Here is a 12,631-nt window from a genome sequence, read left to right on the forward strand (position 1 = left end):
ATTGAACTGTATAGGAATGGCTGTGAACCACTTTGTGCATGTGTTTGCCCATAATTATATTTGCACTACAGTTGCCGTGGGCTCTGGCCCTGGTTCCTAAAAGGGATATGTTGCTTCTAGCCATGTGGTTGGTTTTCCAGCTCTTGAGGAAGAATCCCACTACAAATGGATGGGCAAAGTGTGCAATTGGGGCACATGGCAGACTTATGTTCTCCTTCTTATATAACGGCACTTAACTATAGATACCTTCCTACACACAACCTCTGATCTACGACTTGTACTTGTCATTTCTTATTCTCCCATCTAAGATACTTCATGTGTTTCGCCTCTCCATAATCTGTTTGGTAAACCCACCTTTTTAGCCACGAATATATAGTCAGACCTAGGTGAGGTCTAACCAGTTAGTAGCCACTGTATCATTCTAAGAGTCATTTAAGAATTTTTCATGTTTCCCATTCCCTCTATAACCCCTTTCCATAATCAGTTGGGGTCTCACACTACACTTATACTGCATAGGCCTCTACCTGCTACACAGCTTGATGACTTCCCTTTCCTTGTGTTTCTACCTCTTTTACATTTGAATAATAGGCTTGAAAGAGAAAGATTCTTTTTCCTAATATTTCCATTCCTGCTGTGTATAAATCTCTAATCCACCCCTATGTGTGAAATACTTCACGAACCACCTTCATTAGTTATGTTTTATATTTACATTATTTCACCTACAATTTTTATTTGTATTGCTATTGCTTATTGTACATAATCACAGAAGATAATGGCACCATATAAATCATTATCTTTAATGGTATTATTAAAATCAATATTTTAATAAAATAATCTACAAATAAATATACAGAAACTTTGCAAGGACACCAAAGCTAGGTACACACGTCAGATGATTCTCATCCGATAATCGCTTCAGGGCTGATATTGGATGAGAATCTTGCATGTGTATGGTGCTCGTTGTCTGTCTGTCATCCGGGCATCCACGAGCGATGGAAGAGGAACGGTTGTAATGAAAGTGAAGTGGAGAGAGCACAGCAGGGTGCCACTCCATCATTCTCCCCCCTTTCTATAGAGCAGAACAGTACTGGATGTACAGCGCTCGTTCATGCATGGTGCAGTCAGTTATTGTTGGAAACATCCTTTTCAGCGTCAATTATTGCACATGTGTACGTAGCCTAATAATAAGGACCTGGCCAAATCTTATGGGCATCAATAACGCATACGCACAGTTACAACACACATAACAAGCTCAAGGAACCCCTAGCAACCTTTAGGGGAGCCTTAGGGTATCACAGATCCATGGTTTAGAATAACGGCATTACACTTTTTAGAAGAGAATACAAAGTAATATTGGAGTGGTTACAGCAGCATATAATATTTTACACATATCAGATGTGTCTGTAAAGACTCTGCATTGCCATTAGGAATCAAACCAGTTGGGTTTTTCCTTTCATATAATGTGCACTGGAAAAATAACACATTCCAGCTGCTATTTTTCTAGTGCACATTATATGAAAGGAAACACTTGCTGGCATTCCAGTGCATGAACCCATGTATCATTATGTGCAGTAGCAAAGGTTTTCTAAGCAGGAAACATTGTCAAGATGTTTATCTGCTTTCCCAATAAAACCAAATGCAGGCCTGTAACCCTAAGGGCCCGGTAAGGAAACTTTGTGCGACCTAATACAATTATAATATCAAGGTCAAGGTGCGGCTAATTCAATGATATGATCAAGGTCAAGGTGCAGTCATATTATTTTATGTTGTAGGAATATCTAATTGCATTGAAATTTCAATTATTGCTACAGATGAGACAATTGATATGTAAATTGTGATTCTGCAAAAGAAAACTGTCTTTTATATAAAACTGACATCAAGAAATCTAACTAGACACAACAATTTCTCAGATACTTCTTGTTTTATAATGGGTTTCCCCTCTTATTCCAAAAACAACATACTAGTAGGTTGATTGGATCTCCAATATCCCCTATAGATGAGAAGGGCAAAGCTTGAAAATTATTTTTTGCCCCTGGGGCTAACTGAAGGTCCCCAACAGCTGGGGTATAATACACATACAACCTTGTATTATAGACTGATTCCAAACTGCATACAGCTGCTTCAAGCTAGTTGGCCATTATCAATGCAGTGTATGGAAACCGGGACTTCCATGTAGGGGGGCTTATGGACCATCATGACCTGTAGTGTCAGTCCAGTATTCGCTCTAGACAACTGTAATGTATCTGCTAATTTGATTTTCCATATATTTATATCTGTACATGTATATATTGGCTAAACTAATTATTTTATATTGCTACGATCTCTGATTTAGAACGCCAAGGAGAACTAGTACATGATTAGTATATCACTATACTGTAGAGTCAAAAATTCAAGAACAGCTTCAAGAGGAATGATACAAAGGACAGGAGCTCTTTGCCAAAATCTTGAATCTGATTTTTCTTTTAATTATTGCTGATGATTTTGTAATGGAAAAAAGGAAGCTGTGGTGATACAATAATAAACGTAGAAATGGAATCAGCTTTCAGCGTTGTACCCCTACCTGAATTCCTCAACAATTAGAAATGTCATGAAGATGGACTTTTCATTTTTCAGTGTATAATAAAGATGGATTTTTAATTTTTCACGGTGGACCAGCTGTATCTAGTGCTGTCTTGTATAACACTAGACCAGTGTGCACGGGATTACTGCAGAGCTGCTGATGAGCTGGCTTTTACTCTTTTGCTAGGTACACACGTGTAATAATTATCGTTTGAAAACGAACGATCTACGAATATTCCCGATTATTTTGAACAACCGTATTCTGCACAATTCTGTAAATGCTGTAATGATACGATCGTTCATATATAATCCACCTATAATGTACACACTAGGAAAGTTTAAATGATCATTCAAACGATGCAGAAAGTGACGTGTACAGGAGAAAGTGTATCACAGAGCAATCCACGATCACTGAACGACCGTACACACAATAGATTACGTTTAGCGATCGTCGCCCAATCAGATCCGCCAAAGCGGTTGTTTGTTTCCAGACAGATTCCTCGTTTGTCGGTGTCATTGTGCACTTTTTGTGTTAACAATTATTGAACGATCTTTCATGGATCGTTTGTTTCCAACCACAATTACTGCACGTGTCCACGCAGCCTTATACTGTTCATATTTAACAGGGACTCCAGCCTTTTGCTGTGATATATAAGCTGAACTTTTTTTGCAGATATTCTGTATCAGAAAACAAATAACAAATTGAATAAAAATAAAATTGTATTTTCTGGTCTTTTCACCTTAAAAAACTTTCACCAAAAAGATAATAAAGAAACAAGTTGGCAGGATAAAAGTCTCCTAGTGCTCTCCCAATGTCCAGTCAGCAAACTGATAGTGAAAGAAGACACAACTGTACACCTTAAAGGCCATCTAAACCCAAGAACAAGAATGAAATATATTGCTGCTTACCAGCCCTGAGATGTGGCAGCTTGGGAGGTTTTCATTTCTTATTTTTTTTTTTTTATATCTGTTGATCCTGCTAGTAACTCACTTCTTGTCCTAGGGTCACAACTTCACTGTACTGAAAGCAATGGAAATATTAATTGTTAAGGTTTATGTATATTTTACTGTATATACCTCCTCTACTGCCCCTGCAACTCTCGGAGTTAAATATTCATTTAGGTCTTGGGGATGTAAAAATCATAATTCCCCCGCAGCCTCTTTCCATAAGTCGCTCTTTGCTGTGATCACAGGCACTGATTTCATACGCTACAAAGCATGGCCAATGGTCTGTCTTGTGTTGTAATAGGAAACACAAAGGGCCCAGCTGCCAGTAGATCAAGGGGCCATACATTTTGCTGCAGCGGGTATCTCAAGTTGAATTCTCCCCTCGTCAACTTACAGCAGACAAAAACTGGTATATCTCTGCAATCATTACTGGAGAATAATTTGTTGCCTGTGCTTGACTTGCTTTTAAGCTTAACTCCGGCTAAATATCTAAAACCAGTGCAAATGTAAATGTATATGAACTAGTTCCTTGCCAAAAAAATTGCGAGCTGGTTGTGTGGCATCCACATCTGGGTTCTTCCTGCACACTATAGTCCAACCTAGATATTAGGCACAGAAGGAACAATGGAATATTGATGATATATTTACTCCATATTTTCCATAATAGGTTATATGAGTTTTTTTTTGTATTTTTATCATTTACAGATGAGACCTTTATAGATTCCTACCATTTCTTCATTACTGTATAAATAGCAAAAATCAGGTTTACTGATGAAAGTGTATCTTCTCCAGCCTTGGAGAGCTTTAATAAATCAGGCCGAATAACTTGAACCTCTAGGTATGGAGAAACATGTCTGTGATTGGATCCAGTAGCTGATTGTTAGATCTGGGCCCAATGTTTGGGTGCAAGTAGGCTTGTTGCTCCCCAATGTTGTCCAGTGACACCAGTGAATGTCAACAGTGAATGTTAGCTGTGGCTGAAAAGAAAGAAGGAGCAATTGAGTGCTGGCAAAGAGAATACGTGAGGTCCAAGCTTTGCAAAGACTGGTGCTTTGTCCTAAATAAACTGGTTCTTGTCCTGCCAGGTTCCAGAATCTTTTTAATGGTAAAATAAAAATGTAAAATTACCTGCAGTGAGCAAAAAAAAATGAAAAATGAAAAAACTTTCTTATCTGGAGCCAGATATTTCAGATGTTCAGGCAAAAAATGTGAAAGATTTGCAGTGTTCCAAGGTATTGAAACAAACTTGGGATGATGTCTATTTTTTATCAGAATGGACAAGAGGGTTGCCACTATATAAGGGGTCCCCATGGAGTATCTGAATCAAAATCTTTGCAAGAACGAAGAACATGCTGATATAAATATTTCCGAATGATAACAATCCATGGAATCCTTTGACAATTCTCTAAAAAAATGCCTCCATGAAAAGCATTTACCAAATTGTCACTGAAGAAAATCTGCAGTATAGATATGATGAATGGTGATCTTTTGGAAAAGGCTGTATATATATATATATATATATATATATATATATACATATATATAACTTTAAATTGCTTTATCAATTTTAACATTTGATTTGCAAACTCAGGGCTCTGTTTACCCAATATTACACTGCTAGCACAACGCTCCAAGATTGCGGAACTGGATACGTATATTAAACTGAGCTCAATATACAACGGTGCTGAGAGTAGTCGTGCTATTATATCCACAGGCTGCAGACTCTATCGGCATTAACACTGCGCGTCCAAAATGTAACTCATTGGACATTAGATATCAAACCTAAAACTGTATATAAAAAATAAATATGATAATATTGTAAAGTGTCTTAGAACCGGATTTCAACAGAATAAAACAAATACACAAGATGCAAAAGATGCAAATGTTTTACTTATAATAATAATAATAATAATAATAATAATAATAATAACATACAGTGATACTCAAACAAGTTCTAAGCTGCTTGGTAATGTACAAATTTATTATAATAACAAAAAATTCTTATTATTATTTTATCATCATTATTATTATTTTAACCATTACTGTCCCAATATAAGAAGCTAGGTCATCTGCCAAAATATTACTTAGGATCAAAGGTGAAATTTTCTCTTACTACATCTCCAAGCCATAATATACAAGTATCCAGTTTATTCTGTATTATATATCTTTATAATATGTTTCCTGCTCTACAACAGACCTAATAAAAACTCTAATTATATGTTACTTGTATTTCATTTTCCTAATATTTATTATTTAAAGTTAAACTCCATTTTTGTTATTTCAGTCTATTATTGGGATAGACTTCAATATTTGAAGGTTCCTGCCTATTTTTCTATTGTCTGCTACACATACATAAATATATATTTTAATGATTTTGAATACAAGGGTCAGTACAGTTTGTGAGTAAGGTTAGCAATTCACTTATGTCTATTTTCATCTTTAACATAGATGGGAGGGATGTGTCTGTATTTAGATTCTTGGGGTTTTTTTAGGTGACAAATTCCAAAGCAAAAATAATCACTTTTTGAAGCTGTTGTTGAAAAACAGAAACTTTGGTCCACCACCATAAGGAAACTTGCTGTGACTAACTATATTATAATTCCTGCAGCCAAAATTATTTGTAGATAGCAGTGGATCAGTGTTTCTTAATTACTATTTGCTATGTGGCTGAGATTACTGGTATGCCAGAAAATTAGTAAAGGGGTCCCTGCTTCCCGTACCAATTCACATGTGGTTTCTATACATGGGAACTTCAGCAATTAAGTGGGGTCCATAGGAGATTGTGTTTTATGTTGCAGAGAAAATTGAAACTTATGGTGCAGAAATGTGATTTAAAAAACCTATAAAGAAGACAGGAAAAGAAAGGGTTGGAGTGACAAGTTGAATGTTCCTCTTGTAAATTAGTAAAGGACCCCTCTAGTTAATTAATTACTATTTGGATTGCAATAATTCATCCATCAGGTACCATTTCAAAATATGCTTTAATTTGTAGTTTTATAAAAAAAAATAGAATACCACAATCTTTTGGATATGTATATCTCTATACCGCTATGTATTATAAACTGACTTCTCGATTTTATCCATAGATTATTGCATCTTAACTGCTGATCTTCTTTAGTATTTTTTCAGTCTATTCTTCTCTATATGCATCTACTCTAGCATCATCTTGACATCATCACTTTGTACTAACTTTCTCAAAGTGACTACAATGTCAACTGGCATTGAAAGGATAGATAAGTAAGTGTTCTTTTACAGTTTTGAATTTATTTAAAAAGTTTACCCATTGAGTCAGGGTGAATGTATGCATATTTGCTATACAAATTGGCCTGTGTGGGTTTTTAGCCAGATCAAAACTATTTTTTCTCCATTTAAGGGAATCTAAAACAGCCTAAAGACGTTTATGCAGTTTAGAAGGAGAGCAAACACAGGTCAGCTGCATCTGTCAATAGGTTTACAAGGATCTCAGAACCTTCTCCAGATAATGCCATCAATAAAATCATATACATCAATAAATAAAAAGGATAAATATCCATGAGTCTGTAAATCATTTTATGAGCATTACCATTTTTACATTTATTAGAAAAAAAGCCAACATAAATATGTTGTACTGTAAAATTAAATGTCATTATTTCAAAAATTTCTTCTTGCCCGCTACTTAAAAATGAAAGGATGTGTGATTTTCTGATCATGGGGATGGATGCATCACTTTAAAAAAAAACAGGGAGCATGTTCTTCCTGAATCAGGAACATGGCTTTTATTTAATGTCAGAGCTTTGGCTCTCAATCCAGGTATGGCCTGCTTCCTGCACCTACAAGCAGTGATGGCTCAGTGGGCAAAGGCTCAACTTTTCTACATCAGGCCCTGTGTTTGCACTTCTCAAAAAAAAAAAAAAACAGGATTCAGCATTAAATATACACAAAATCCAAAGCTAATTGTCATACATAATAAACAGAACAAACAATAAATAAATAAAAATATTAAAGATGTGTGATCCAAGTCCAAAACATTTCAATAATTTACTTAAATTATCCAATTAGGTAAAAAGCAAATTTCTGTTTATTTCATCTGCACATGATTGGGTATTCAAACTGAACACACATGCACTTTATTAAGTGATGATTCCTAACTCTTCAATATATTTTTATTATTCTTTGTTTGGATCGCTATTATTTGTTAAATTTAACACACACTCATATCTATATATGTATATCTATTTATATATATATATATATATATATATATATACATGCTTATATGCCCATATTTTGTGGAGTGATATCAGGGAGTAATCTGAAATTATATATATATTAAACTGTAAAAACTGTAAAATAAATTAAAAATGTATTAAAAATTCATCAGTGTCTTTTTAAGTTACCCTAATTAGTTAACTTTCAGATGTCTAACACAAAAAATAGAACATTTAAAGGATCAAATACTCTATAGAAATCCCATGCAATGAAATTAAAGCTTTCTTTGAAATTGGTAACCCTGAATATTTTATTAACATGAAGCATGTAAGCTCAATGAATAATGTGCTATAACAAACCACCCATGCATTAAACATCAGTGCAATTAAATTTTACAAGGCTATATAAAGCAAAGGGTTTTACCAGGTGTATTAAAGTTTTTAGATTAGTTTTAAGGTATACTAAACTTAAATTGTGAAAATTACATTATTGAAAGAGCTAATGGTTGCATTTATAGCAATGAATGTAAAAAAAAGTGCAGCAGTTCACATATTTGCTATTGCATTTTTTTAAACATTTCCCTGTATTATGATGGGTATTTTTTGTTTCTTACTGCAAACATAAAATATTTTCATGCAAATGTATCTTTTTTTTTATTTTTTAATATATATTATATTTTTCCTTTAATTATTAAAAAAGTTTAAATTATTTACATTAATATGTAATTAGATACAGTACCTTAAATAGTTAATATATATAATATATACATATATATATATATATATATATATATATATATATATATATATATAGATTACAACTGCATCAAGTGAAGATCAGAAAAAAATAACTAAATAAAAAGGAATAAATAAAAAATGAAAATGAATAAAAATACAACTTAATACAACTTCATAAATAACTTTGCATATTTATAAAGTCAGTTCTTAATATTATTTGAGTACCATTTAGAGACCACCAATTTTCAGGTAACTACTCGTATGTTAATAATATTAAGGCCACCTCTCTTTCTTCTGCAAATGCTAAAAAACCTATAGCTAATATATATGCATATAAATTAATTATCTCTCCCCCTAGAAAACAGCTATATTATACCAAGGTCATTCTACATCCAAAGACCTATGCTCCTATCATGAAAAAATATATATAAAAATTAATGTTATTTGTAAATTAGGTATACATGTATTTTATTTTAAATAAAATTGACCTCTGCTGAGGTTAGTAGCTGCTTTAGATGTCCTGCAATTAATCAGAATACAAATACATTGCTCCTGCACAGCCACATGCACGTGTCCTGCTTATATAGACAAGGGGAGACGTAAGGACTGCAATGTTCTTTTGCTGGTACAGATTAGCATTTCAAGCTATGCCAAATCACATGATAGGGAGCGAAGAAAAATATTCTGGAAAACAATGAGTAGTGTAGAAAAGTGCAGTAATTGTAGAAAAGTCTAACGTGAATGATTTTTATCAATTTGTATTACAAAAATATTTCTACATATAGTTTGCAATTATATAGTTTGCTTTCTTTCTGCAGGCTTCTTCATAATGATCCCCAGTATTTTTTTTTTTCTGGTTTGTATTGGGCGGGAGCTTCCATGTATCCTTGTTATTCATGTATCCTTAGTACTGCACTGGGGCCCCATGCCATTGGTATGGCACTAGAGTCCTGTGCCCCTGGTAAGGCTCCCATACCTATGGTATTTCGATCGGGCCCTATGCCTCTGTTATTACATTAGGGTCCCATGTCTCCGGTATTGCACTAGGGCCCCATGTCCCTGGTATTGCACTAGGGTCCCACGTCTCTGGTATTTCACTAGGGCCCTATGCCTCGTTATTACACTAGGGCCCCATGCCTCTGGTATTGTACTAGGGCCCCACGTCTCTGGTATTTCACTAGGGCGTCATGTCTCAGTTATTACACTATGGCCCCATGCCTTTGGTATTGCACTAGAGCCCAATGCCTCTGGTATTTCACTAGGGCCCCATGCCTCTGGTATTGCACTGGGGCTCCATGTCTCTGTCATTACACTAAGGCCCCATGCCTATGGTATTGCACTTGTATCCCATGCCTCTGATACCACATCCCTGCCTCTCCCTCTCTGGCAATGTATACTAACAACATATGCCTTTAGTCGCCCACCCACACTGTTGGCATCCAAAAGCACACCTCGGACCCCTGGTATTATGAGAAATGTATTCTACCAGCAACAAGAGAGATACAATGCAAAAACCTTTTTCTGGCATGTATCACTAGGACCTTATTATAAGCTTAAAGGATGGGTCACACTACTACCAATTGTAGCCAATCAGCTGCAATTTTTATATTAAAAACAAAAATAGGTAATTTTAAACTCAAAATAATGTGCTTGTTGAAACCAACATGTGCCCAGGCAATCCGAAAATCATTTTATTTTCAATGTGGTCAATATATTCAATCAGCTAGTTCTGTGTGTCACCAACAAATATGGACCTCGGTCACCTCCTCTGTATTGCATTAATTTAATTTTGTTTGTTCTTGTTGGGGATAATTTATATCCTATCGTTTTGGTGTGTAACTGAAAATCTGTCTAATATGGACATAGATAAAACACATTATTAGTGAAGTGGTTAAAAGTCAAAACTTCTTAATCAGAAGAAAAGTTAATTTCTTTTTTTTTGGTATGGGCCAGAGAGTAAAGAAACTTTTTCCCAGTAGGGTCATGGACAAAAGTAAAAACCAGACACAACTTTTCAACAAAGTGGATTATTTTGAGACTTTTCTTCTCTTTGTTCCCTGTTGCTTAGGTTAGCAACTCTCCATATATAATTTCTTCCAAAGCTCTATTTCCTTGATTGTTGTAGTTGATCACCATTGGGAAGTGGTATAAATGGCCAATTTTATTGCAACCATGTACTGCTACTTCAAGTTTTACTCATGCCAAAAGTAATGATCAAAGTGTTGAAAGAAACACGCCCTACCTCCACTGTTCACTTTGGGGATCACTGCTATCCAAGGGACGCTTGGACCCTTATTAGGTGTTGATCAGGTCTGATCGGGTAATTATAAAAGTGCTGATGCATAGTAAAAATCAAACCTTCTTTAACCAAGTGGTGGCCATTTATCAAAGCGATGATCTTGTCAGCTGGTTGCCAGAAGTGCTGTTTTTGCACTTCTCAGACAGATATAAGAAATCACATTCAATAGTATATGGAACTGGCCAAAAGGGAGCCAATAGAAAACTTTGTGTGGCTAGATATGGGGTTGAGTTACAACATATTTAAAGCTAACCAACTTTCAACATCCAATTATATGCAACATGAAATCCAGAAAAGGCCAAAACTTAAGTCAACCGCATAAAATCTGCTATGTTTTTATATTAATTACCCCTCACTACATCACCATGAATGTAAATCTGACCTATGGCTAGCACTCTTGCCCTTTCAGCACTGAACTCCAGGTTCAAATCCCAGTTACGACACTACTTCTATGAAGTTTATGTTTTTTATGTGTTTAGTGGGCTTCCTCCTACATTTAAAAAAAAATACTGGTAGGTAATTGGCTTCTCTATACATATGACTATTATAAGAGCATTGTGAGAGGGATAGTTAGTGACATAACTACAGACTTTGTACAGCGCTGCATAATATGTTGGCGATATAAATAACACTTCATGTAATAATAGAAGTAATACCTCATGTATGTCTATTACATGAAGTATTTGGTAGTTCCGGTTTAGTGGGTATTAAAATCGGCTCCAATGCAGGAAGAGATTACGGACAATGCAGCAAGCAGAATCAAATGGAGCAGGAGACGCCTCCACTTCCAAATTCTAAAAGAAAGTTGTCTGGAGATGAATGATTATCAAGAAACATATGTGCTCCTTAGTGTGTGACAGGATGACCTTGCCAAACCTACTAAAACTGCCAGGCTGACAGTGAGGATATAATCCACAGCAAGTGTATTGAATTTTTAAACAGGAAAACACCTTTTAAACCTGCCTGCCGAAAATCTCATTATGTGTTAAATTCTGCTTACTCCGAGTTTACTGTAAATTAGACTTTCTCCGTATCCGCCGCACAGAATTTTTCCCCTCCATAAAGCCTCTGCTTTGCTTTCTTTGCAATACAACTTAAGCCGGCTCGTTCCTTTAGGGTTGGTAAGGGTGTAGGACAAAATCATGCACCAACCAATCAGATTCCTTTTTAACGCTGTTGGACCTATCAAGGAATGATTCCCGATTTGTCATTGGCAATGCACTTTCGAAAGTCGCTCCTTTGCTTATGCCCAGCCTAAATGAATAGATTTTCTTGTAGGATTTTCCTAACAGAAATGTTGATGTAAAACAATAATATTAATAACTTTAATTTATAAAGCACTGACATAGTTACATAGTAGATTAGGTTGAAAAAAGACATAAGTCCATCAAGTTCAACCACTAAGAAAATAAACATTTCCCAGATATAAAACCCTGTAAGACACAGTTGGTCCAGAGGAAGAAAAAAAAACCCTGCTACAATTTGCTCCAACAGGGGTAAAAATTCCTTTCTGATTCCATGAGGCATTTGGATGTTTTCTGGGTCAACAGTCACTGTTATCTTTACTTTAAAGCCTTAATACCGAGTTATATTCTGTGCTTCTAGAAAATCATCCAGCTATTTCTTAAATCAATCTATAGAAGTTGCTAAAAATACTTTCTGAAGGAGCCGATTCCACATTTTCACAGACCTTACAGTGAAGAATCCATTCATTATCCGGAGCTTAAACTTCTTTTCCTCCAGACACAGAGTGCCCTCTTGTTCTTTGTAATGATCTCAAAGTGAATAATAGGGAAGAGACAGTTTTCTATATGGACCGTTTATATTTATATTATGCAGCATTGTACAATAAATAGGGGCTGCAGCTAACACACCTGTGTAATACACAAGTACAATGACA

The sequence above is a fragment of the Pyxicephalus adspersus genome, chromosome 9 (genome assembly GCF_032062135.1).
Source record: "Pyxicephalus adspersus chromosome 9, UCB_Pads_2.0, whole genome shotgun sequence".
NCBI lineage: Eukaryota > Metazoa > Chordata > Amphibia > Anura > Pyxicephalidae > Pyxicephalus > Pyxicephalus adspersus.